The sequence below is a fragment of the Halichoerus grypus genome, chromosome X (assembly GCF_964656455.1).
Source record: "Halichoerus grypus chromosome X, mHalGry1.hap1.1, whole genome shotgun sequence".
NCBI lineage: Eukaryota > Metazoa > Chordata > Mammalia > Carnivora > Phocidae > Halichoerus > Halichoerus grypus.
In genome coordinates, this window is record NC_135727.1 from 18,467,644 (window position 1) to 18,477,192 (window position 9,549).

General features: G+C 46.8%; 1 pseudogene; it reads right to left on the minus strand.

The window, feature by feature from the left end:
- Positions 1 to 5,120: 5,120 nt before the first annotated feature.
- LOC118522867 (small nuclear ribonucleoprotein G pseudogene) lies at positions 5,121 to 5,376 on the minus strand (annotated as a pseudogene).
- Between the last annotated feature and the right edge of the window lie 4,173 nt (positions 5,377 to 9,549).

The window sequence follows — 9,549 nt, forward strand, 5'->3', positions numbered from 1 at the left end:
AGAACAGAGCTGAGTCATTCTGATAGCTTCCCAATGGCCAAACGGCTTCCACATGGAGGCGGTCAACTTGCTGACCTTTTTGCCTTGCAAAGCACGTGACTAAATCCCCATCCATCCCTCCATCGGGGGGCAGGTATAAAACCCTCATCCTTTCACGAACAAAATTCATTGTATTTCAGAAATAAACTTAGCAAAAAAGGCAGAAAAGCTGTTTCTAAGAGCCAAAAAAGCAATGTTATTTCGAAGAGCGGTGACAACTTCTTCTGATGGCCGGAAGCTGGGAGAACAGCCCTGTCCATCTTGCAGCCCCCTGCCCATCTTGCAGCCCCCTGCCCATCTTGCCCTTTCCCTCTGGACTGGTTTTTATCCTCTCTCTCCTCTTCTGCCTCTGCCCCTTTCCCCTTGTCTTCTTTCACTTCCTTACCTCTCCATCTGTCCTCTCTGGTCATCCCCTGCTTCCCATCCTCCCTCTCTCCCAGTCTCCCACCCCCCACCTGTCCTTAATATAAAATGGAAGAAAGTCCTTTAATCATTTGTAAATAGTATTTGTGGTTTCAACTCCTTATTTTATTTTACTTTTATTGCCTATGCTGCACTTTTCATTTCCATGACTTATAAACTCTTAATTTTAAAAGCAGTTGAATGAAATGTCTTCTGTTTCTTAAATTAAAGGGCCTTTTGCTCATCCGTGTGCCTTGGTAACAAAGCGAACAGCTACCTATAACTGAGCACTTACTAAGTGCTGAGCACCATGTTAGGGACTTGAGATGTTATTATTATTATTTTTTTTTTTTTGAGAGAGAGAGAGAGAGCGCGCACAGTCAAGAGAGGGAGAAGGAGAGAGAGAATCTCAAGTGGACTCTGTGTTGAGCACAGAACCCATCACGGGGCTCTATCTCACAACCGTGAGATCATGACCCTGAGATCACGACCTGAGCCGAAACCAAGAGTCAGTCGCTTAACCGACTGAGCCACCCAGGCGCCCCGCGCACTTGAGATGTTATCAAGTCATTTAATACAAGATGAAATAGGTACTGTTATTATCATTCTCATTTCAAAGGTGAGGACATGAGACACAGATATTAAATGTCTTGTCCAAGGTCCTCCAGGCTGTATCTGGCAGAGAGGTTGAAACGCAGGCAGTCTGCTTCCCAAGTTCACATCCTTCACCATGAAACTTAACTAACCCCCTCTGGGGCTACATGGCCCTCAGTTCAAATAAGGCACAAAGGCTCCCCCATCGATTACTCAGGCTCCTCTGCAGGATTTCATGCTTTGGGCATGTACCTCTCCCGTGGATATAAAGGCCTACATTTATTTTTCCAGAAAGCATTGATAGCGATGAAGGGAGAGGTCGGGAACCCTCCCACTGCCTCCTCTAACTAAAAGGTGCTAATGTTTTTCTTATATTCAGCCTCCCCGTGCCCCACACTAAGCCCAAGTAGAAGCCTCTCTTTTCTTTACATTTTTTAAAACCTTTTCTATTTCACAGGAAATGAAAAAGGCAGGGTCATCACTCTCCCTGTGCTGAAACCAAGAGTCAGACTCTTAACTGACTGAGCCACCCAGGCGCCCAAGGAATGGATTTCTTATGGTAGAAACATCATACTGTGTTTCCACAGAATATGTAGGAAATAGTCTTCTTGGAAATAATAATAACTATTACTGTTTACTGAGCACATACTATGTGCCAGACTCTGTTCTAAAATCTTGACATGTATTAGCTTCTTAAGCCTTATTAAGATGCTTATGACAACTTTTTGAGGGAGACTGGGTTACAGATGAGGAAAACAAGGCTCAGAGAGGTCAAGGGACTTGGTCAAAGTCACACAGCTGCACCCGGGTTGAAATCCAGATCTGTCTGACTTTAAAGCTTGTTCTTAGAAAGCCAACTGCTCTACTGATGACCTTCCAATTAGACCATGTAGATGAGCAACTCTTTTCGTGTAAATATTTGTTTATTTATTTGAGAGACAGAGGGAGAGAATCGGACTCCCAGCTGAGTATGGAGTCTGACATGGGGTTTGCCGCGGGGCTCGATCTCACGACCCTGTGATCATGATCTGCACCGAAACCAAGAGTTGGCCGCCCAACTGACTGAGCCACCCCGGCACCCCTAGATGAGCAACTCTGGCTCACAGCCACCTTTGTCACTGATTCCACCCCACCCCTCAAGGTTCCAGTGGCCACTGCCTACCCAGTGGTCCCTCAGGCAGCCATCTGTTCCCATCATCATCTGATTTAGATGAGCTTGATCTGCTCTTTCTCAGTGGGGAGTGAGGGACTTACCTGGAGCCAACATTCTCTTAAATGCTTTTCCTGCTTCTTTTTCTTGCCCCCCTGGAGGCTACTAAAGTTACTTTTCCTCTGAGGATGATTTTGTTGTTTTTGCTGTTTTTCCTTTGGAGAATCGTTAAAAAGCTTTCTTTCCTGTGTTGAAGTTCTACCAGGCAGTCTTTATTTTGGTTTGAATTAATAAAGTAATCTTTCCAATTACGAAAATAGAGCTACGGTGAGGAAAAACTGGAAAAGAAAAAAGACACGGGGAGTCCTGTCACCCTGGCCCAAGCGCTGTCAGCATTCGGCAAAAGAGCACAGAGGAGAACCCTAGGCTCTAAAGTCAGACTGAATGTGCTTGGCTCCCTAGGTCTGCGTTTATGAGCTCTGTTAATTAGCCTTTCTCACCTTCTCGGTGGGTTCTGATCCCAATTTCCAGTGTGTGGAGGCAAGGGTTTCCCCTCCCCTACTCCCGATTCTCTGACACCAGCTGGGCGTCCTCCAACTCACCTCCGTTCCGACACTATTTACCCAGAGATACCCTCAGATTCCATAGGTTAAGGGTTCAGTCCTACAAGCCTGCCCCCCAACCCCCACTTCAGAAGGAAGTGCAAGCCCAACTTGTCACCTGTGCTTCTGACCGATGAGCTATAAATTGGAGGTTCCAAAGACCCATTCCTTGGGTTCGATTAATTTGCTAGAGTGGCTCACAGAACTCAGAAAAACATTTTCTTTACTAGATGACTGGTTTATTATGGGAGTGTATGACTCGGGAACAGCCAGAAGGAAGACATGCGTAGAGCAGGGGATGGGGAAAGGGAGTGGAGCTTCCATATTCTCTCCGAGTGCCAGTCTCCCCAAATCTCCATGTGTCCACCAACCTGGAAGCTCTTTGAACCCCATCTTTCTGGGTTTTTATGGAAGCTTCATTACATAGGCGTGGTTGATTAACTCATTGGCCATTGGTGACTGATTCGACCTCCAGCCCCTTCTCTCCCTGGAAATCAGGGGGTGAAAATGGGGTTGGCCCCTCTGGCAACCAGCCCCATTCTTGGGTGTGGTCTAAAAGCCACCTTATTAATAGGAGAAACGACCCCTTTATCTCTTTCCTCACCTCAGAAATTCCAGTGGATTTAAGGGCTCTATACTAGAAACGGGACGGAGGAAGAACAAATATCTATTTGTTATTATAAATCACAATGTCACACCTTCATTTTCCCTATCTGTAAAATGGGGACCACATAATAGTGTGAGGATCCAATGAGAAGGTGTGAAATGCATATCTCTGCATCTTGAATAGAATAGGCACTCAGTAAGTATTCATTTGGGCAGTTTATTTCTTTCCAGTCTATTTTCCTAGGCAAATTCTAAGTAATTACAATAATAATGTATGCGATTTCTTATACTGTGTTTCTTCACAGCACCTGTTTCCATGGTGCCTACTTTCTCTGCGTGGCCATCTGTTTTAATGACTGCCTAAATGTCCATCAGGTGGAAAATCATTATTTATCTTCCCCCTTATTTGGGGGCACTTAGGTTGTTTTCAGGTGTTCAATTTTATGATGAACATCAGTATGTGTGTGCATGTGATTTGCTGTTGTTATAAGGTACTGATAGATTCTTTACACTGGGATTTGTTTTTAGTTCAATTTTGGTGGTTTTTTTTTTTTTTTATTAGACATCTTTAGAACATTTTAAAATAACCAGAAAAGGGGCGCCTGGGTGGCTCAGATGGTTAAGCGTCTGCCTTCGGCTCAGGTCATGATCCCAGGGTCCTGGGATCGAGCCCCGCATTGGGCTCCCCGCTCCACGGGAAGCCTGCTTCTCCCTCTCCCACTCCCCCTGCTTGTGTTCCCTCTCTTGCTGTGTCTCTCTCTGTCAAATAAATAAAATATTAAAAAAAAAATAACCAGAATGAAAACCACTCTGGTTCCTGTGGGATTTCCAGGTGGGCGCAGGGGCTGGAACCTTCCTGTGTACAATGCGTTTGGGGGCCCCCAGCAGGTGGCTGTCTAACCGTGCGCTCAGCCTCAGGCACCCATCAGATAAGGAAGCGGGAAAGAGATCTTCCCCACCCCAGCTCAATCCTGTGTTTTAAGCTTCCCCACATGGAAATCACTTACCTGAAATGAAGGCAAGAGATTCTGGATGAAATTATCTTACTCTCATTATTGGTCCCTATGTTTGGGAGAAACTTTAATTTTCCGGCTCTCGTGGAACAGGCTGCAGATAGACTTAGAAGATCTCTCACTGAATGCTTCTGAAATGAAAGAAGAGGCTAGAATATCACTTCCATTTGAGTCTGCTCTTTCTTACCCTTTGATTCTTTCCCCTCTAGCCCCACAGCTACTACCCTGGTGTCAGGGCTGGGCTAGGGTGAGGCCAGGGAGGTGCTTGGCTGTGCTGCAAAATTTAAGGGGATGCCCAAACCCTCACATTTTTAAAAGATTTATTTTTAAGTCATCTCTACACCCAATGTGGGGCTCGAAACTCCAACCCCGAGCTCAAGAGTCACGTGCTCCACCGACTGAGCCAGCCACGCACCCCAAACCCTCACATTTTTAATGCAGTATTTTAAATATCCAAATGAATGCAAAACAATCTATACTGAACAAAATATCAGAAATTTAAGTACAAAATCTGACAGTGCCGTTCCAAGCCATGTTGGAGCCTGAGGCAAAAAAAAAAAAAAAGTGTGTCCCTATATACATGTTTTTATGTATTTTTTTTGACTATTATAAAAATTTATTTAACAAAAAAGTTCAATATGAAAATGCACACGACTGGATTTTTATATTGTAGTAAAACAGGTACTATGGAGGGGATATGTGGAAACAGTTGATTTCTTCTGATGAACACACCCATTGTTTATACTCACTCCAAGGCTTCTAACATGATGATACTATTTCCTCGTATTACCACCATTCCAATATTGTTCTGTTGCCCACTAGTCGCCATCTCCACACATTCATCTATCACAAGATTCATAAACAGATCGAACCCCCGCAATATTCCCTGGACATGTCTGCCACCATTTAATTTCCATGATAATTTCTTGGCCATAAATTTTTTCAACTCAGGAGGGTGAGCTTTGCTCATGGTGTCTACTCGGCGAGCTCAAAGATCTGTTTTTATGTATTTTTAAAGGTGTTTTTTCCCCAGAAGTAGATTTAGAAATTATCATTGATGTGTTCGTTTTAAATCCAAAAACTTAAATTAAATTAAAACCTTGGGCACCTGGCTGGCTCGGTCGGAAGAGCACACAACTCTTGATCTTGGGGTCGTGAGTTCGAGCCCCACATTGGGCATAGAGATTGTTCAAATAAATAAAATCCAAAAGAGTAAAATTATAATTAATAAATCCTGTTTGGGGCATAAATAAAATACTGAAGCCCAAAATAATGTTGGGAGTTTGAATATACCTACTTTTACATTTTTCAGTGTTTTTTTTTTCCAACTACTTTAGTTTCCATTTGGTGAGATAATTTTTCTGTTTTCCTTGCCTTGCCAAATTCATCCCAGCAGACCAGCACACATTTGTTTTAGAGAGAGAGCGTGAGGGGGGAGGGGCAGAGGGAGAAAGAGAAAATCCCAGGCAGATTCCCCGCTGAGTGTGGAGCCCCGATGCGGGGCTCGATCCTACCACCCTGAGATCATGACCCGAGCTAAAATCAAGAGCTGGATACTCCACTGACTGAGCCACCCAGGTGCCCCAAACCAGCAAACATCTATTAATTCCTACCTGTCCAGCACTGGGCTGGATCGTGGGGATGATACAAATACGAATAAGGTAGAGCCGATGCCTTGCAGGAGCTCGCGGTCTTCTAGAGAGTTTGGACCCCGCACCCGGGGGCTCCAGAAGAGGGAGAGGCTGCAGTAGGTTCCGCAGCTAGAGAAGACTACTTGGAAGAGTGGCAGTTTAGCTGGAAGCAGAATGTGCCAGAGCCTAGAGTCTGCAAGAGGGGGTGTGGACAGAGGGAACTGGAAGGAGATGAGACAGGAAGCGGAGGGGAGCCCAGAAAGAGACAATCTTGAAAGAGTAGTTGAGGAGGGACTCTCGAGTCAGACAGCTCTGGGTTCGACTCTGAGCGCCACCATTTCCTCCCCGAACAGTGATTTTTCCTCATTTTGCTTCCTTGTCAAGTGGGGGCGTGCTGGATATCCTCTGCATGCCCCCCCTGCTTCTCTATCCTGCTCTGCTACCAGGATGCAGATCTTAATGGACTGCGTCAGCGGGCTCCTCTCCCCTCTGGCCTCCGGTTGGATTGGGCCAAGGGAGGCACTAGCTGGAGGCTGGGCATCAGGAGAGTGGGGGCAGTGTACTTCCTCACCTGGCTTCCTCCTTGCTTCGCGGGTGCAGGCCATCTGCATCCCTCTCCCCACAGCCACCCACAGCTTTTTCAGGGCACACCCCCCGTCTTTTGCACCCCCAGCCTGGGGTGGTGAGGGCGCCCGGCTCATGCTAGCACCCTTGTGCTCCCACAGGCTTTGTGAGTTTCCCTAACTCTGTCCACACTGTTACAAGTAGTCTCTTCATTAAAGTCCCCTTATTTACCTGTTTGGAAAGTGCCATCTCTTTTCTTCTGGCACGTGGCACGAAGTAAGTGCTCATTAAACGTTTGCCCTTATACTACACCGCCGAGATGAAAGCTTCTACGGTGAAGTCTCCTGCTAGAAGCCTCCGTCCTTTGCAAAGGTCCGCCTCGGGGGCCCTGCGTTAGCCTAGGTGTCAGCAAAAGAGAACAAAGGATTCTCCATTCGAAGTCAGCAGCCGTGCCAGGGTAAACGTCACGATTGGCTTTCCCAACAGCCTGGCTCAGTGATGCCAGCCAGATAATTATTCCAGGCAATTTCTCCTGCCATTGTTCCCTTGGACTGGGTCCATCACTTTGTCACCTGGTGCGGAGGCCTCAGTGAGCGGTGTATCAACATGCATTTCAAGCAGCTGTGTTTCCGTTTTTGTTTCTGTCTTTGGATCGGTGCAGGTCAGTCCTTCACTGCACTCACAGTCTATGAAATAAAGACCTCGGCTGAGGCCCCCTGGCCCTCCCCACTCCCTCCCATGTGTGGGTGCAGCAACGTCGGGATCTCAACCGTGGCACCGTCGGGCTCTGCGTCAGGGACCTCCCTGGATGGACTTGTGTGTTGTGTTGATCAGTCAATGCAGAGGAGTTTTATTTCTGAGAACGTTGTTGCATCAAGCCATAATCTGTGGCCTTGGCAGAGATATTCCGCTGGCCTCCATTTTCCTCCTGAAGCTGCCGGAAATCCCAATCCTGTCCCCCTCCCTTCATTGTTGGTGTCATCACTGAAGACGCTGTTCCGAGAATGGTCCCTCTGATCTATCCTGTAAGTTTACAAAAGCTACAAACAGTGCTCTGAGATGATGTGCATCAATTCCTCTGGGCGGGGGGGTTAAGGTTGTAACCATATGAAGCGTTGTGCTTAACACCTACTGCGCATCGATGCTGGGAGACTCCTGGTTTATTATCGGCGTGTCTGTCTTAGTGGCTTCTCATTAAAGCAGAGCTCAGTGTTGCTGCTCTGTCACCGCAGGATGTGGCCTCCGGGTCGCTCCGGTGGGTGTCCCCAGCTCTCTGGTAGGGCCTCCATTTCCCTCTCCGGAGACAAAGCCAAGGCCTTGGGACTCAGGCCTGACGCTTCTGTAACAATTTCAATTCTTCCTTAGGTCCCTTTGAAAAAACGGCTATACCCACACATGTGACTGGGAGTGCAGGCTTATGAAAAGTCAACAGGCCCCCTTCGTTCCGGGGGTGGGGGCGAGTGCTGTTCAAATAGAATGCACACAGCTCGAGAGTGTCCAGCACATCTACACGTTCATTAACATTCTGCTTCAGCCCATCGCCGTCTCAGTATTGTGTTTCTAGGCAAGTCCCTTTGTTTGCTGTGTCACTATGTCATCCTTCCACTGTTTGCTCCCTTTCTGGAATTGATGGACTTGGATTTCAATACGTGCTTCACTGCTACACGGGTTTGGAACCACAGCAGGATTATTTTTACCCCATTCTTTCATTCGTTCATTCAGCTCCACGCCCAGCGTGGAGCCCAATGCTGGACCTGAACTCATGGCCTTGAGATCAAGACCTGAGCTGAAATCAAGAGTCCGATGCTTAACCGATGGAGCCACCCAGGCACTCCCCCCCCCACCCCATTTATTTTTATTGTGAGCTTGAACCACTCTACTAAAAAATAAAAATAAAAAGACTCAGAACCGGATGCGCATTCAATTCTATCTGTGTCCCTCCAAGTTCACTTATGACCTGGGCTGATGCACGGACTGGGTTCCTACAGCTCTGTAGTCAATGTGTACACACTGTTTCACTTAACGTTATTGTGTACACACATCATAGGTAACAGAGCCCACGTACTTGTCATCTCGAATGGCTGGAGAGAATCCTGCCACGGAAGCTCAGCACTTTAGAAGACATCAGATTTGCATCTTTCTCCACTTGTGGGTGGCACTTCAAAGTGTACGAGCTGTAAAGAGAGTTCTGCTTCTCTCTGGCCATGAGTCAATAACAAGACACGATATGAATTAAGTCACATCGGAAACAAAACTCGGCAAGTTGAATTTAATTAGTATATATTGTTACAGGGCAGTCTAGTCTCTCCTGGGTAAGGGCCTGATGTTGCCAGGCTCCAGCTATCATTTACTCAGCCGAGTACAGAAGGTGTGATTCGAAACAAACCTGAGCCGTTTTGAAATGTGGTTCTAAGGGAGCTTGACTTTCATTTACCTTTGAGACTCCCGCCTTCTGCTGGGTGCGTCGGCTTGGATCCTTTTCATTTGCACCACAGGGAACTGGATCTCCATTGTTTTCCCCTCCAAGCGTTCGTGTCTTTCTAATTTCCTGGTTCCTGTGGTCTGACAAAGCCTCACTGACCATAAGCGCCGTGAGATGGACGCGTTACAAGCTGGCAAAGTACTGGGTTCATTTCCCTCCCAGCAAGGGGTAAGTATGCAGTCTCTTGCTGAGGGTGGACGAGTCCCCTGGATATGATCATTTAAGGCCATTCAGTGCCTTTTGACTTATCTACCTGTTTCAGCCCAATTCAACCTTGGGATAGCACACTTCGTATCTTTGGCAGATTCTAGTGCAGCACTAACATCTCTACCTTCTTGAAATAGCCAGGAGAAAGACTACCATTTGCACGGCAAATCGGGTGGATGAGAGAGGCCATTGACGGGTTTGTTCAGAAGAAACCACTCGGTGGCTACGGGCTGCATTGTGTCCACAGTGATTGAGCACC